Source organism: Electrophorus electricus, chromosome 2 (assembly GCF_041902795.1).
Source record: "Electrophorus electricus isolate QZ-2024a chromosome 2, ASM4190279v1, whole genome shotgun sequence".
NCBI classification, from domain to species: Eukaryota; Metazoa; Chordata; class Actinopteri; order Gymnotiformes; family Gymnotidae; genus Electrophorus; species Electrophorus electricus.
In genome coordinates, this window is record NC_137498.1 from 805,981 (window position 1) to 824,137 (window position 18,157).

At 39.7% G+C, this 18,157-nt stretch overlaps 1 pseudogene across 1 annotated transcript; it reads left to right on the plus strand.

The window, feature by feature from the left end:
- Nucleotides 1-9,699: 9,699 nt before the first annotated feature.
- On the plus strand, nt 9,700-16,489 carry LOC113582952 (E3 ubiquitin-protein ligase TRIM16-like; annotated as a pseudogene). Its single transcript, XR_014115925.1, has 6 exons — nt 9,700-9,958; nt 12,079-12,673; nt 13,080-13,175; nt 13,386-13,619; nt 13,775-13,961; nt 15,084-16,489. The product of XR_014115925.1 is annotated as an E3 ubiquitin-protein ligase TRIM16-like (transcript).
- The last annotated feature ends 1,668 nt before the right edge of the window (nt 16,490-18,157 follow it).

Genomic DNA, 18,157 nt, shown 5'->3' on the forward strand with positions numbered 1-18,157 from the left:
TTCACGGCATCTTATAAGACATTAAATTCTCTTTTTGGCAAGAAATACAATGAAATTCATGTAGTGGATTCAGAAAGAATTCACACATTCACTTTTAGCACATTTAATTATGATTTAGATTTAATTTTAAATGGAGAAAATTGCCATCAATCTACATTCGATAATCCACAACAGAGAGAATACATATAACATCATTTAGATATTTACATTTAGACATTATATTATACAAATGACAGATTTCAGTTTTGATTTTTTAATTCTAAAAAACATTTTAGCTTTAGCTTTAGATTATTGAGTGTAGTTTGATGAGAAATTTTATCCATTTAAAATCTTCACCATCTTCATAATCTTCATCTTTGTTGTATGCTGGTTTACACTAAGGGGGTTTGGCCACAGTGAAGGTAAAGAATAAATAAAATCATATACATTTGAAAGACATATACATTTTTATTCTAATAAAATCCACTGATTAAAACAATAAGACAATACAACAGTAAATCAGTAAAGCCTTGAATTGTGATTTTAAAAAATCTAAATAGCAAAAAATAAAAAGTATTAAGAAAATTAACTAAAAAATACAATCAGAGATAAAATAAATACAAAGTCAGATTTTAAAACTACTTGGAGAAAAATAAAGCCTACAGCAATATGCATTGTGCATAAAGAAAACAGTTCTGAATCCTTTCTGAATCCAGTGTACACATTTGATCAGTGACACTGAATTTGTTGTGCTTGCTCTGTTCTCAAGCACACTAGACATTAAATGAAACAATAAGGTTAAAGTGCAGAATGTAAATTTAAATTTGAATGTATGTGCATTTACAGCAGATGGACTTACAGCTCATAGTCCTTCCAGTTTAGGACACCAAAAGTAATTGGACAACAGTCTCCTTATTTAGGTCTGTCGTTCCTAGAGCATCCTAAATTCCAGACAGTTTACTCAATACACACTAAACAGAAATAAAGATGCAGACTCTGGAATTAATTGAAGAGAAGAGCTGGTCCTGTCTTTATTCTGAGCTCAGTGTTACAAACGAGGCCTTGTCTGGAGAATGTCTAACAGTGTCAGGTGGGCTCACCTTTATACATTTTCTTCATCACCATTTTTATTTTTTCATAAAAACTTGTCAAGGTTCCACTATTGTTCTCCAAACCAAACATTATTCAATGTATGCAAATTGCTATTCAATACTTACACCAACCAGTTCTTGGTACCATTAGGTTCATCCTGAACTACTTCTATTTTTTAGAGGCAATCATGTTCTATATCACTGGCTGCCCATATTGGTTCAGTGATGTCCATATTGTTTCTTCCGGTGCTTGGCCGGAAGTCCCGTCCTTGAACCAAGGCTCTCCCTCGACTGAGGCCCCTAGAGGCCTGTCAAAGAGGCCTCCTGAGGATTTATGCTGAAGCCTACAGAGGCCTTTCCTGCATGAAAACAGTTTATTCTGGACCATCCCTATTTTTCTGCTTACAATATCATTTTATTACCTCATTCCCCCCTTTCATGACTTTTTGTCATGAAACATCATCCCACTTTCTCTGTCATTGTTTTTAATGTAATTGTAACATTGTTGTGACTTTAGTTAATCATTTCTATTACAAACTATTGAATTAGTTGAACCGTGTGCCATGTAACATTCCCTTCTTACCTGTGTCTGTCTCTGCCAGCAGAGCCCATATCTAATCACCATCAGACATGGGGCAGGAGAGTTGAGTTGTTGCTTCTACTAAGTTATTACACTTCATAATACTGCTAATACTGTGAGTAACTGTAACATTGATATGAGCAACTGTATGCAGGCTTATTACATTCCTGACCATCTATGAAGTCAGGAAGGTTCTCTTGCTGTATGCAGTTACAACTATAGAAAATATACTGGATGATTGCTGATTCGGGACACTGGATGGTTAGACATAACGTATAAAGCAGAGTAAAAGAAAACAAAAATAATTGAGAAATGCAAGATAAGTAGGAACAAAAAAAAAAAAGATAAAATAAAATAAAAACAAACCATCATCAAAGAACATGAACCACCATCAAATAGGAGCTGAATCTATATATTGAAACAGCAAGACAACACAGTATTACCATCGCTCTAATTTAGAATGAAATCTACTGCAGCACCATGAATGGTCCTGATAAACATTTTTTCAAGCCCCTACCTTAAACAAAAATGACCTAATGTCAATGAAATAGAAGATTAAAACAAGGAAAAAGTCATCATGTAGTCAGAGTAAAGAAATAATAACAAAACAAAAAACAAGAAAAAACAAAAAGTGAAACAACCACCACGTATCCTCCAGGCTCCTCCTCATTTCCGCCAATATCAAATACACAAATTTAAAGACATAATTTGGTAAGTGGTGACACGACGTCCCGTGACTGGGCCTGCCTTAGGTTGTCCTGTACTTTGGCCAGGATCTTACCCATCAGTGGCTGTCCAGATCGTATGGCTGGCACAGCAAGGCAGGATAGTTAAGCGTTACATGAAAGCTCAACCCAGAGCCCATCCGCTGAACTGTCAGCCTCTTGTCATACACCATCCCAAAATGGCTTGTTATAACAGTCAAAATGGCCCCAACACCAAATTGAAGTGACTGAAGCCCTGTACAAATTCTGGTAACGAATTAGAAAATACATCAAACTATCAAAACAGGCGGAGCAGGGGAGTAGCAGGCCAAGCCACACGAGGACCAAATGTATAACGGAAACAAAACATCATGGCAGATAAGTTGTGGATGGTGAACTGCTAATACCCAACATACATTTGAGTTGACATTGATTTATCTTCTGTACATACAATCAAACCCCTAACACAAGGAATGAGACAACTCCCACAGAATGCTAGCAAAACAAATCCTACCACTACGCTAGTTAACACAGAGATAATGATACCCTTCCATTTTCCAAAAAAGCTATCAAACCATCCAGTGACACTTGTATTGACCCCAGAGTTCCTGGCAACTTCATGTCTCTAAGATTCCAGTTTGGACAGGGCTATAGTAATAGAACCATTCGGGGCTGTGTTATTTCGATGAATGACTGTACAGCAGGATTCACCAAACAGAACACAAACACCTCCCTATTATGTTAATAACACATCCAAAGCCATATGATGTTACCAGGTCATTAGTGAAGTGGCCTGTAATTGCTCTGCTATGGCTGCATCATGAGTGTAATTAATAAGACGCTGCTTGTTGTAATGTATGTAATGTATCCGGTCTACGTTTGTATTCATCGTAACCCACCAGAAAAGTGCTGATTCAAATCCCGCTGCAATTTGATTCCTAGCCTTGAATTCATATGAACCCCCCTAGGAGCTCTGATAGCATCAAGGTGTTGTAATGCTGCCCAAATGCCGCAGGGAGAGGAGCAGGACGCAGACCCCCGTGACGTGGACATACGTTTATTACCACAAAATGAAAAACATTGGCACTCACACATAACATAAACGGCGATCTCGGATAACATATAATCCAAGAAGTGAACATGAAGATACATACGGTAATTATAGACACTGTGAACAAACACGTAAACGAGGTGAACAATGACAATAACCAACAACCTGCACACTTCGACTGGGGGTTTAAATACACAAACAAAACACTAACCCGGTGCAGGTGTGTGCAGGCCTGGTTACCAATACACAAACAAGGCCCTCCTACTGCACGTGGCTGGCCAACCCATGTAACACGCAGGAGGTAAGCATTCCGTGACTGGTGTACTTTGACATCGAAACTTCCTGCTACTACAGCACCTTATTCAATGTGATGATGTATTTGTGGAGCATAATGATGAGTTTCCATTAATGCTGATTCCGGTACTGGAATCATAGATAATGGCATTATTAGCATAACTCAGGCACATAAACCTGTCCATTTCGCAGCTAGGGTCACATATAATCTCTTATGTCCACATACCCTATAAACATCAGGAACCACTACACTGTCCCAATAAATGGTGATTTGGGCATGACTATGTGAAAATTGATATTTTACCAGTTTCACTATACACGGGGGTATCATTTATACCATACACACGGTTAGGGGCATGGTCTGAAATCCAAATTCTTTCATCTTTGAACCTGTTCCTCCCATACTATATAAATCTAGAAATATTGTAGTGTTTATCCACTCTGCCTTTATGTCAGTTTCATTACCTCCTACAATACGATGTGGGATGGACGAAAGGATATTATTATGCCTATTTAGGAAGTGCTTGCTTTCTGGCCTACTTATTGAAGCATAATGGGTGCAGCTTTTATACATTAGACACCAGAAGGCGCATGGCGTCCCCCTAGCGCATGTGGAGGAGTTGAAGGGAAGAGGCCAATTGATTGGCTTGATTTTCCCATTAGCGCATGCAATGCAACTATCTTATGTAATGGTACGAGCAGTGTAACTAACATATGATAACCATACATTATCTGGATGTTTAAATGCAGTATACATCTTTTGCTCCCACAAAGTTGTGAGCAGATTTTGCATGGAGGAGGCAACAGTACGTTTATGATGTACATACCTCTGGGTACCTGTCTGGTTGCTGTAGTTAAGAGCACTCGTGTGAATTGCACCCTCTATAACAGTGAAATAATCACAGCCTCACATGTTATAACAACCAACTGGGTTCCTTCTGTGTGAAAACCAAGTAGTAGAAACAATGACAGTACAAATAAAAACCAAAATAAACCATATGCAGTTCATTCTTCTCAGCCAATTCTGTCCATCAATGTCCCTTTGAAACTTCATGATTGACTCGTTAGTCCTCAATGTACCTGTAATCTAATCATCGCAGGATGTTTAATGGTGACGGTATTGGCGGCGCTAGGCTCACACCCTTACTGTGTTATCTGCATCACAGTCTGAATGGCTGTTTACCAGCTGTAGTCAAGACTCATAATTGGAATACTCATGGTCTGTAACTGGTCAGCAGGTGGCGTCTGACGAGTGACACTTTTTGTCACTGGTCTGGAAAGTCCACTAGGTTCTGCCTCAGTCCATTCTCTTGTTGCTAGCAGTGGATACATTTTTGCTGTTTTCTTTTAGACCCTCTATGCTGGGTTTGGGGTCACTGTTGGATGAACTGTGAGGTTATGCTATTCAAAATAATGTGTTTAGATATTGTTCTTCATTGAGTTGATTTAATTAGCAGTCAGATCAGTTTTAGTGAGTATCAACACACATTAGTCTTTCAGCTGCACCTGTTTCCAACACTGATCACAGTTCAGGGAAGAGGAGAATAAACACAGACACAATCCCTCTACACACTTTACAAATGACCACATGAGTAGATTAGACATTCATGAACATTGTTACACTGACAAGCAAAAATAAAAGTTAGTATTGGTTGTGTTTAAGTCCAAAGTGCAGTAACAAGTATAAAGTAATCTTCCAGGTAAGAGACTCCTGTATCTCACCTGGTAGAGCCTGGTCAAGGTGTTCACGCCCACAAAGTCATCGGCTCAGATCACAAGGAGCTCACGTGCTGTCATAGTGATAAATATGTAGGTCACTCTGGATATGTACATGTGGAACATTTCACTGTTTACTCCTAAAAAAAAGCTTAATTTTTTTTGTTTTTAATTAATACATTTGTGATATTACTTATATTCCTAAATACATTTAATGACAGCTACAATCTGTCCTTTCAAATTAGTTTTTCTTTGTACATGTACAAATATTTAGTTTCTTGGTTGAGTTGAAGGTTTTAGTTTGTGTGCTGTTTGAAAATGAGTTGACATTTTCTGTGAACTTTAGGTGAACATAAATCATTCCCTCACATAGAGTTCAAGTTCAAGTTTGGTTTATTTGTCACATACATAGTCATACACAGTCTAACTCGCAGTGAAATGGTTGAGAGTGCTCTGTCCAAACTGAGGAAAAAGAAAAACAGGGGTGCATAGAGAAATATATATTCTATATATATACAAAAATATATTAATGTATGTACAATATATTTATATTATGTTTATATACACAATGTACAATGTATATATGGATGTACACAATGTACAGAATGTACAGTTCCATCTTGTAATTGACATATTTACATTTATATGTTACATGGTGGTAATTGAACATATTTATAGTTATGTTACATGGTGGTAGTGGTCCCCACAGTTTATCAGTTTCCCTGATTCAGGGCCCGAATGGCCTGTGGGAAGAAGCTCCTCTTCAGTCTCTCTGTCTTGGTCTTCAGGGAGCGAAAGCGCTTCCCTGACCTCAACAGAGAGAAGAGCCTATTGTTGGGATGGGTGGGGTCCTTCACAATTCTCCTGGCCCTGGTCTGGCACCACTTGTAGTAGATGGTCTGCAGGTCAGGAAGTTCTGTACGAGTGATGCGCTCTGCTGAACGCACCACCCTTTGGAGTGCTTGTCTGTCCTGCTTCGTGCTGTTCCCAACCCAGACTGTGATGTTCCCCATGAGGATGCTCTCGATAGTGCAGGTGTAGAAGTTCCGCAGTACCTTGGAGGGCAGTCTGAAGTCTCTTAGGCGTCTGAGGTGGTAAAGACAATGACGAGCCTTCTTTGCCAGGGAGTTGGTATGGCAGGACCAGGACAGGTCCTGCGAGATGTGAACACCAAGGTACCTGAAACTATCTACTCACTCCATCGTGGTTCCACTGATCCTCACAGGTTGGTAGTGCTGCTCCTGCTTCTTGCTGCAATCCACGATCAGCTCCTTTGTCTTACTGACGTTTAGGAGGAGATTATTTTCCTGGCACCAGTTTTCCAGGTGTTTAATCTCCTCCAGGTAGGCCCGCTCATCGTTGTCCGAGATCAGGCCCATGACAACGGTGTCGTCAGCAAACTTGACAATGATGATGGAGCTGGAAGTGGCTGTGCAGTCGTAGGTGTACAGTGAGTAGAGCAGGGGGCTTAGGACACAACCCTGAGGAGCTCCGGTGCTGAGGGTGAGGGTGGATGAGAAACAGTTGCCCACCCATACTGATTGTGGTCTGTCTGTTAGGAAGTTGGAAGATCCAGTCGCACAGGGATGTATGCAGTCCTAGATCCTCCAATTTAGTAGTGAGTAGGGAGGGGATGATAGTGTTAAATGCTGAACTGTAGTCGACAAACAGCATTTTAACATAATTACCCCTCGCTTTGTCCAGATGGGTCAGTGGTGTGGTGCAGATCATGTCATTTTGTTAGTGTCTTACATCACACCTTTAACAGACTCATCCTACATCACATCTGTAAAGGAGTCTTAATCCCTCTACAACACAAAAACACGCACAGATCCTCCATCAACTACTGTATCCTGGATCGACTGGATTTGTTTAATCAAACTGTTCTCGTTTTATCCTGATGAATTTGGGATTGATTAAGTAATTGTGTGGTGGTTGAGAGTATCACATTATCATAAACACATTCCAGGATCTCTGAGAGTCTTTTTCTAGAAGAATAGGCTTTTGAAAATTGCCTTTCCTTTTCTGAAATGTGTCTTTCAGCCTAAGGTTTATGTCCCTAAATGTGTAGCGTTTGAGTGTGTAACGGTGAGCAGTAAGGAGGCAGACACAAGTGCAGAGAAGAGCGAGATTTATTTAGGGAAAATTCTGAATCAGAGTCGTAGTCGTAGTCCAGGGTCATAGTACCAATACGAAGAGTCGGAGAGTACATGATAAAACACACGGAGGCAAACAGGGGAAGCAGGCTATAACAAAGACTAGGGAAAACCCGGGGTTAAGAAACATGGAGTACAAACCAACACAACCATACAAACATACTCACATTCAATGAACAGCAAAAATATAGGGATCAAGACAGGGATTAAATGCATGAACTAAACGAGGGACAGGTGTTGAAAATCAAACAAGGGGAGGAGAAAAAACTATGGAATGGAACTAAAAAACACAAGACAGGGTTACTTAAATCAGAGAGAAAAGAGACAAACTAGGGGTTTGTGGGAGCAGATGTGTGTGTGTGTCAGTGGGTGGTTCAAAAATATATGATGGGTCTGTTTTGATTTGTGGATAAAATAACAGTAGCTAGTTGAAAATTCTTCTCAAGGGTCCTCTCAGCAGAATGTAACCACAGCATAATGTAACCACTAATGCTCAAGCCAGTTCCTTTAACTACACAGATCATAGGCCTACGTAAAGTAGCTGAATGACTGAATGGTAACTAAGTGCGTTTGGTTTGTGCCTGTTCCTCTTTTCACAGGAACATTCTCTGTATGCATTTTCAACGTTCATCTTTGGAAAAACCCCATTCCCAGAGTTCAGTTCAGTGGTGATGTTGGATGATGTTCAGTATTACGACTCAGATGTAAAATGTTAATCTACAGAGTACAAACCAGAACTTGAAGAAATAGTACAGTGCAGTACATTAACATTTGATCATCAGTACAGAAGCATGAAATACAGGGCTTTGTATTCTACATAACAACTCAACATTACACATGAGCATATAAATGCATTTTGAAAGGTAGTGTAATGTGATTAGCAGGACTACATGCAGTAATTTGTACCCGTACCTCGAGTACTTCGAACCTCAATTACGGCTCGGCTTGAAATACCTTGCTTCAGGTCTCATGGACAACAAGCATCAAGACTATTTTCTGTCCTGGCTCCAAGATGGTGGTATGAACTCCCACTTGCTGTCCGAACAGCAGACTCCCTTGCAGTCTTCAAATGCAGACTGAAGACCCATTTATTTGTAGAAAACTTAAAGGATAACTGACACTGCTCCCATATTGACTGACTAATTTAGTACTTATTGTAGGGTACTGTTTATATTGTTTAACAAACTCTAGCACTTATTGTTTATAGCACTTAAAATTCTTTATGATAGACCTTATGTATTTTGCACTTCTAGGTATCAGCATTCATCCCTGTATTCTAGTTTATTGGTATGTTTGATTCTAAGCTACTGTACTTGGATATATTCTATGAGTAAATGACAAAGCACTTTTGCAAGTCGCTCTTGAGCGTCTGCTAAATGCCGTAAATGTAAATGTAATTTCATGCCTGCTTTTAAGTTACTGCTGCCAATATAAACAGAAAATATGAGGGCGGTCAGTGTTCCACTGATTTGTAAGGATCTGATTTCAGCAGAACACTAGACAGAATTTTTATTTTTTTAATTTTTATTTAATCCTTGGGTTCCAAATGGCAGCAAGGAGCAAAAAAGGTTGCAGCTAATTCAACTGATACCTCAACATCACCAATAAAACAACCATTACCAATACCTCAACATCACCGCGTACGTTTGTTTACAGTCCAGCGCGCCAAGGGCTGGCTGGTACGTTCGCGGCCCGATCCGCACGCAACCGACAAACGACTTTCCATCCAGACCGACCACGTAAACAGCCGCGTTAGCCGCCTCGCTCCTGTGTGTGTGCGCGCGCGCGCTGACCTTACAGAATGTCTGGCAGTAGCGCGAGCTGGGCGCGTCCAGGCGGGCCGAGAGTATCCCGCGAGCGCTCCTGCTGTGCTCGCGGCGCTCCTGCTCGGCCTCCTCGTCCGCAATCTTCACATCCAGCTCCGTCGCGTACGCAGCAGCAGCACGTGACGACGGCTCGCCGACGTGCGTGCGTGCGCGCGCACTCACCGGGCGCGTCGCATTTCACGCGACCGTGCAGCGGAGGAGCCGATGCGCCTACCCTGAGCACGCGAGCATGCAGACTTCAGAATCAGTAGAAGAGTATAGCTGCAGGTTAACGTTAACAAGCATTACTGAGGCACCTCCGGATTATGTCTAACAATCACACAAACAATCCACAGATTTATACATTGGTCAGAAGTGATTATGTATTCACCTTTTTACATACTAGTGTATGTAACTTAGATTAGATTAAGATGTTCAGGTAACGTACCAGAGTAAAAGCTGTTATTCAGAGTGCCTCGATGTCTCCCTCTACTGGTCACTGAGAGACATTGTCACATGAGAACGAAAGCGATAGAAGAGCTCTCGCTCTCAAAACACAGCTTGCTCTCAGACTTTGCTTAGGTAAGTTTACATTTTTATAACATAAACAAATACGGATAAAACGCTATATGATTAAACATTATAGTTGTAAATTAGGATTTAGTGTTTGTTTTTGTACGATTACTTCTTCCTGTCATAACTTTAGGTGTCATAGTTTACTAGTAGCAAATTAATGGCCTTCATTTCCTCATAAAACAGGAACTTTTACCTTAAAGAGTCCTAAATGCGGGAAGTCCCCCCTCCTGAAGAGACAAACACGGTAGCATGTCTAATGAAATTCTAGGCATATCTGTACAGCGTACGTTATTAAATCTCTGAACGTGAGAAGTCGCTGTAAAGTTTTTTACTATCAGGACTATATCAGGTTCTCACTGAACAGCCACATCAACGACGCTACGACAGAGAGATTAGAGGAACTGATGATTCATATCTAGAGATCCAAGGGGAAGACTGGAATCAAAACCAGTAAAATTAATTTGGAAATTGATTTGAAACGAACCATTTAAACAGTGCTACAGGGGGTGTTTATACCCAACCTCAATATACAATTTACACAACAGAGAGAAAATTACAAATGAATAGTGTTCATAGCCTTAGGTTTTAGATATAAAAATAAGGAAATGGACATTAGATGGCACTTGTGATAATGGTGAATAAATGGCACCTTATGAAAATTTCAATGAAAAATGGAATGTACCATTTTATCTTACACCTACCAGTCAGTCAGGCAATACTGGTTTCCAAAGTCTATTTCAGCAATAGTCCCACCTGGCTCATCACCTGAATACTAGTGTGGTTACCATGGTTTCTGTCACTGAGCTCACTTGTTCCTGATTTCACTCATCAGTCTTCCTACTTAAATTCTCCAGTCTGTTCACTCAGTGTGGAGTTTTAATAGCTATTGTAGTCAGTGTAGCAAGCTGCATTCATTCCTTGATTGGTGGTTTACATGTTTGACTCTCATCACCAGAGTCTTGGGCTGAGTTCCTATCTGGGTGGAGTTTCCATGTTCTCTTCATGTCTATGTGGATTTACTCTGGGGACTCTAGTATCCTCCCATAGTCCAAACAACCCCCACCCTACAGAAAAAAAAAAATCGGATGTTAGGTTCTAATAAAATAATTTCCCAGGAGTGTTTGTGAATGATTGTGTGTCTGCATGCCCAGTGGTGGATGGTGTTCTGTCCTCAACCCAGGGGGTTGAGGTTTGTGGTTGAGAGAACACTGTTTGTGTGTGTCCCAGGGAGTTGAAGTTTCTGGTTGAGAATACACTGTGTGTGTGTGTCACAGGGGGTTGAGGTTTCTGGTTGAGATTACACTGTGTACAATTGGCTGCTGTTTCTCACTGGCATGTGACTGGATGTAAAAGGTGTGTGTATGACCTTGGGTTCCTTGAAAGGTGCCATATAAATATAACTTCATTCATACATTAAAACTCCATCTCATCTCTCTGAGCCTCGTATGCTACAGTTTGATACTGGAGCTACAATCTTAATGCGGATAACAAATACAGGAATCTTTAGACCACCTGTTAGCAGGGACCCTACCTGCCTAACGTTGCCCAAGCTGATAATGTTGAATAAATGGCACCTTGCAATATGAAAAGTAAAATAAAAAATGGATTGTGCCATTTTCTCCATATGCCTAATTCTGACAGTCATAAAATCCTGGTAAAATCCTGGTATACACACTTCTTCAGTTTGACGCTTGAGCTACAAGCCTAATGCAGATAAATAATGGAAGCTTTACCCTCCTGTTAGCAGGGAGCCCACCTGCCTAACAGTGGATATGAAGGGAACTCAGTGAAATAGGGAGGACCTTCACTGAGGATGTTTACTGCCAGTTTAATGATCTGATCATTCAGTGTGGATCTGTGTTCTTATGGAATAACAGTAAAATAGTATTATAGCAGGAGGGTGTTAGAATATGCTGGATATTAAAGCAGGAGTCTCACAGCTATTTTAAACACAAGTGTCTGGTATCTTTTGACTGTCCATCAGTGTCCTCAGTACACCCTTCACACATAGCTGCATGCAGTTTGTACAAGTGCAAACTGTTGGTATAAGCTTCCCTTAGAAAACTACATTAACCACAAACCTCCAGTGCAAAACTAAAGAAGGAATGATATTGTTTTCTGTGCAGGAAAATGGCAGAGGCCAGAGTTTCAGAAGATCAGGACCAGTTAAGCTGTCCAGTCTGTCTGGATCTACTGAAGGATCCAGTGGCTACCAACTGTGGACACAGTTTCTGTATGGTGTGTATTAATGACTGCTGGGATCAGCATGATCAGAGGGGAGTCTACAGCTGCCCTCAGTGCAGAGAGACTTTCACTCCAAGACCTGTTCTACGCAGAAACTACATGTTGGCTGCAGTGGTGGAGAAACTGAAGAAGACAGAACTCCAAGCTGCTTCTCCTGTTCACTGTTACGCTGGACCTGGAGATGTGGAGTGTGATTTCTGCACTGGAAGAAAACACAAAGCCATCAAGTCCTGTTTGGTGTGTCTGGCCTCCTTCTGTGAAACTCACATCAGACCTCACTATCAGTCTCCTGCCTTTAAGAAACACACACTGGTTAAAGCTTCCTCAAGACTACAAGAAATGTTTTGCTCTCAACATCATGAAGTATTCAAGATCTTTTGTCGTACTGATCAAAGTTTCATCTGTTATTTGTGTACGATGGATGAACACAAAGGTCATGATACAGTGTCAGCTGCAGCAGAAAGAACTAAGAAACAGGTGAGAAAAATAACATTTTTGTAACTAGTTCATACAAATTCTCTTTCTTATGTAGAATTATTTGCATTGATTAGGTAAAGGACAATTATTTCAGTTGTATTATAGGAGAATTATAGGAATTTGAAAAAGCTTATTGAAAGTGTTGTTGTTATATTTAAAGTTATGTGGGTACAGAAGTAACTAATTATATTGTCCTCACTAGGCTTTAGTAATAACCTGGACCGATCAGTCAGTGAACATTAGAACAGCCAACACCCATCTTGATGCTTTTATACATTCAGTGTAACACATGACTGTCTCTAATCTCTGTGGAATAAGAGTGAGCTTTATCTCCTAACCTGACATTAGTGTTCAACCTCACAGCTCATCCTGTACAAACAGCTGAACATACTGTATTCACCCCCAGACTGAGCTACAGGAGGATCAGAGGAAACACCAGCAGAGAATCCAGGAAAAAGAGAAGAAGGTCCAGGAGCTGAAGCAGGCTGTGGATACTCTTAAGGTGAGTACTGAGCAGAGAGGTGCTGGAGGAGCTATTTCACAGCTCAGTCAGGCCTCTCCTCCAGTCAGCCAGTGAGGAGACACTTTTTGGACACTTTAGGATCCTACACAACCACAATGTGCACTGTAACTCATCCAGGGTCACACTGAGAGAGTGGATGACAGTTCAGCTTTAAATGGACCTTCATCTTGTCTGTGTGTCTCCTAACAGCGCTCTGCACAGGCAGCAGTGGAGGACAGTGAGAGGATCTTTACTGAGTTGATCTGCTCCATTGAGAAAAAGCGCTGTGAGGTGAGAGATCTGATCAGAGATCAGGAGAAGGCTGAACTGAGTCGAGCTGAAGGACTCCTGGATCAACTGGAGCAGGAGATTGCTGATCTTAAGAGGAGAGACACTGAGCTGGAGCAGCTCTCCCACACAGAGGATCACGTCCATTTCCTCCAGGTAACAAACTCTGTCTCAGCTACAGAGGAACCTGCTCAAGTTTCTGTAATGACTCTTCACAAGTGTTTGTTAAGGCAACAATAAATAAAACATTAGAAAATATATACTGTACTGTAGTTTTAATTCATTCTTGTCCATGATGTTGTTCTCTGTAGAGTTTCCTGTCCTTCTGTGTCTCTTCTGGATCTGTGGAGTCATACAGCATCTCTGTCCATCAACAGCCCTCATTTGATGGAGTGAAGAAATCTCTCTCTGATCTGAAGGAGCGAATAGAGACATTCTGCAAAGAGGAATTCAGCAAAATCTCTGTGGTAAGAGGAGCAACAGAATGTGGTGTCAGAAGTGGGATGGTGCTGTAGAGACCATCAGGAGTGTATCATGGTTAAGAACCCACCCTCTGCTGTTAGGGGGACGGTATAATGCCCAGTGTGTGAACCCTGGTGAGGGACAGGGGCATGACCCTGGATGATGAAGGGCTGGAGTGTGGAGGACTCATGGAAGGGGTGTAGTGGAGGTGTGCTCTCCTCAATGGGGAAAGCAGTGTGGTGACAGAGACCATCACCCCCTGAAGGAGAGAGGCTGATGTGATGGGGATTGTCACTTCAGGCAGGTTAAACAGATATAATCTGTAATCTATAAACTATAATCTAGCAGCTATAATCACACAGATTTGTGTGATAATAGTTTGAAAGTGATTCTTATATTAAATAAACAAAAAAAACATTAAACCTCAGCCATATATATAAACAATCAGAGGAGAGAAAGAACATCAAAGATGAGACTGATCCAGTGTTGTCCAGTGAGGATGGTGTTTCCTTTGGGGTCTGGATCCTTCCATGGTTTCTTCCCTGTGATGGTTTGGGAGTTTCTCTTGTCACTGTCACCTTTGTCTTGTTCATTAGGGGTCCAGCCCTGGTTCTTGGAATGTGGATTTGAGACAAACTCTGTTGTTGAATGCACTATATAAATAAAACTGAATCACTGATAATTAAACGAGTGTGAGATTTAGACAGGAAATTTGACAGCTCAGTCTCTGCCTACCCGTTCTCTCCTGCGCTCATCATTGTTGCCAGGTTACGGATTACTGGCTCCGCCTCTTCTTACACCTGTTCAATTATCTTATGTATTAAACTTCTCTCTCCAACCCTGGGGTGTCTGTGTGTATGTCTTAGTTATTAATTTCATGACTGGCCTTAAGTAGGTTACAGACACAGTCAGTTATGTTCCTAAATGTTTAATTGCTATGTGAAAATAAAATTATCTACATTTTGTTTTTTATACTTTATAAATTTACTATCCGAAAGCCCATTGGAATATTTGTTTTTTCACACACACACACACACATACACAAAAAAAAAAAAAAAAAAAGGGAGAGAAAGAACAGAGAGAAACTGAGACAGAAATGAAGAAAAAGAATCGTCCTGAATAAATTGACTGAACTTTTCCAAAGTCCGTTATTCACAGTAAGATTCAGGAATGTTTTTTTTTTAAATAAATAATCCACATATAATCCCACTGTTAGTCTGATCTGTTTCTGGATGGAGCATTTGGGCCTCATTCATTCATTCATTCATTCATTCATTCTGTTGGACATTTTGATTCTGTTTCAGCCAGAGGGTCAGCCATTCTCTGAACATCCAGAGAGATTTGACTACTGGCTTCAGGTGTTGTGTAAGGAGAGTGTGTGTAGACGCTGTTACTGGGAGGTTGAGTGGAGCAGTGGGGAAGGGGTGTTCATATCAGTCTCATATAAAGATATCAGCAGGAAAGGACGAGGTAATGATTGTGTGTTTGGACTCAACACTCAGTCCTGGAGTCTGTGGTGTTCTTCTTTTCTCTCTTTCTGGTACAACCACATTGAGACTGAGATCTTAGACCCACCGTCCTGCAGAATAGGAGTGTATGTGGATCACAGTGCAGGAACTCTGTCCTTCTACAGAGTCTCTGACACAATGACCCTCCTACACACAGTCCACACCACATTCACTCAGCCCCTCTATGCTGGGTTCTGGGTCTATGGAGGATCAACTGTGAGGTTATGTGATCCACACTAATGTGTTTTGGTATTTTACTATTTTAATTAAGTTGATTTAATTGGGAGTCAGATCAGTTTTAGTGAGTATCTGCACACATTAGTCTTTCAGCTGCACCTGTTTCCATCACTGATCACAGGAGTTCAGGGAAGAAGAAAATAAACACAGACACAATCCCTCTATACACTTTACAAATGACCACATGAGTAGATGAAACATTCATGCACACTGATATGCTGGAGGCAAATGAAAATGAAGTCATTAGAATAGCGTGTGTCAAAAGGAGAGCTGTAAGTAGAAAGTGATTTTATATATAAACTAGTTTATTCCTTGTACTGTGGAATTTAATTTGTTAACTGCTTTATTGCTTTTGCCAATTATTTTATATTTTCTGTGAATTTGTAGATTTGTAGATACACTCTGCATATCACATTTCATGCATACCCACTTACATCACACAATTAGTTTATTTGACACTCTAATTTTAATTTTATTCTTCTTTCTATTCTATTTACAAAACTGTAAATGCACTTTTAAATTCTGCATAATTTTATTAAACCATATCATCACTTTATTTGTACTGCTCATACTGCACAGCTTCTAATTCAGTGTAATTTATGAGTTATACTGTAATTTATCATTCATACTGTAATTTTACTCTTTAACTGTCTATATATATATATATATATATATATATATATATATATATATATATATATATATATATATGTGTGTGTGTGTGTGTGTGTGTGTGTGTGTGTGTGTGTGTGTGTGTGTGTGTGTGTGTGTGTATTAGCTGCCTTTCGGAGCTTGGCATTCAACATTTCATTGAAGTATAACAGCAATAAAGACTTGCAATAAAAACGTGTTTTTATTTACTTAAGTTGTCCTCTTGTGTTGATTTGCAATAATGCAATTTCAGTCCACTGTAACATTTATTGGGTTTTTTTGCATGGATAAGCACTGTTTTGAGAATTAAACTTTTTTTTGTTACATTTTGTTGGTCATTGTAAGGTTATGTTCACTTAAACAATCTGAGGGTTTGTATCTGAGGGTCTCTTTTAAACCTCACTAGTCATTTGATTGTTGTGTTTGGAGTCAGTCAGAGGAGGATGACCCCCTTTGATTTCTGGTATTCAGGTGGATCATGTATAGAAACTAAAAACTGACCAACCTCACCCTCATTCAGCTCATATCCAGCCAAAGACAGTTTGAAAGGTTGTGCCATTGTTAGGTAGGAGAGTATCATAACAAATTAAATGTTCAGAAAGAAAACAATTATTTCACTATCAGAAAATGAATATTTTTAGCGTTTACACAGAGTTTACTGAGGAAACATTAGGAAGGTTACAGTACGGAGGGAAGAATTCAACAACCCTGTACCATTGCAGTATTTATCTCACTCAAAGCAGCACACCTGTCTCACCTGAGCCATCTGGTCAACCTGACACACCCGACCTGCCTGCCCTACCTGACCCAACTACCAGACGTGTGTTCTCACCATGAAAAACTGACCAAGGTCTTTTACCATAATGACCAAAGCTGTTATTTGTCATTACATCATTATTACATCATCATTGCCTCATCATGCATCTCCTGCTCACGGCTATGCTGGACCTGGAGATGTTGAGTGTCAACTCATCCTAAACTACACTATTGACTCTCTGTTCTGAAAAACTACAAGATGGTCAAAGTGTGCTCACAACTCTAAGAGAAGGTGAGGGTTGGGGCTCTCACCTTGGCAAACTAACTGAGCTGCACTTTTATACAGACCAAATCTGCACGTGTTATTGATGTGTGATATCATTCAAGACACAGCTGCACTGTCTTTTTGTAATATGTTCCCTTAATCTATAATAGGATTTAAACTGTCATTCCAATGGTTGGATTACCAGTAATTCTGATTTATTAAAAGTAAACGTATTTAATATGGTAAAAGTATTTCATGTGGTTTACAGGTTCATAGTGACACATGAGGGTGTCTAAGCCCTACAAAATAAAACACAGAGCTGTCAGGAGTAATAACTTCTCTAATATTGTTGCTGTCTGCAGTCTCTTATACCTTTAGGGTACTGAACCTTTATGTATGTAACATGCCTTTACTATCAAGCTTTTGAGATGGTGAGTCAGATAGTGATGCAGTTCTCACTTTCTCCTTTAGGTGTCAGTGTTGTGTTTAATTTTAATAAATACGTGTACATACGTTTTCATATGTAATACTAATTTTACATAAATAATATGAAATTCTAATTTGGTGAAATATCTAGATTTTTAAAAATGATTTAATAAATATCGACTTTTCTTATTGTTGAATATTTAAAATATCGTCTGCATGTTTCCAATATATTAATGACATTAATATATTTAAAAATAAATATATGTTTGTGTGTGTGTGTGTGTGTGTGTGTGTGTATATATATATATATATATATATATATATATATATATATATATATATATATATATATATATATATATATATATGTATATATATATATAAAATTT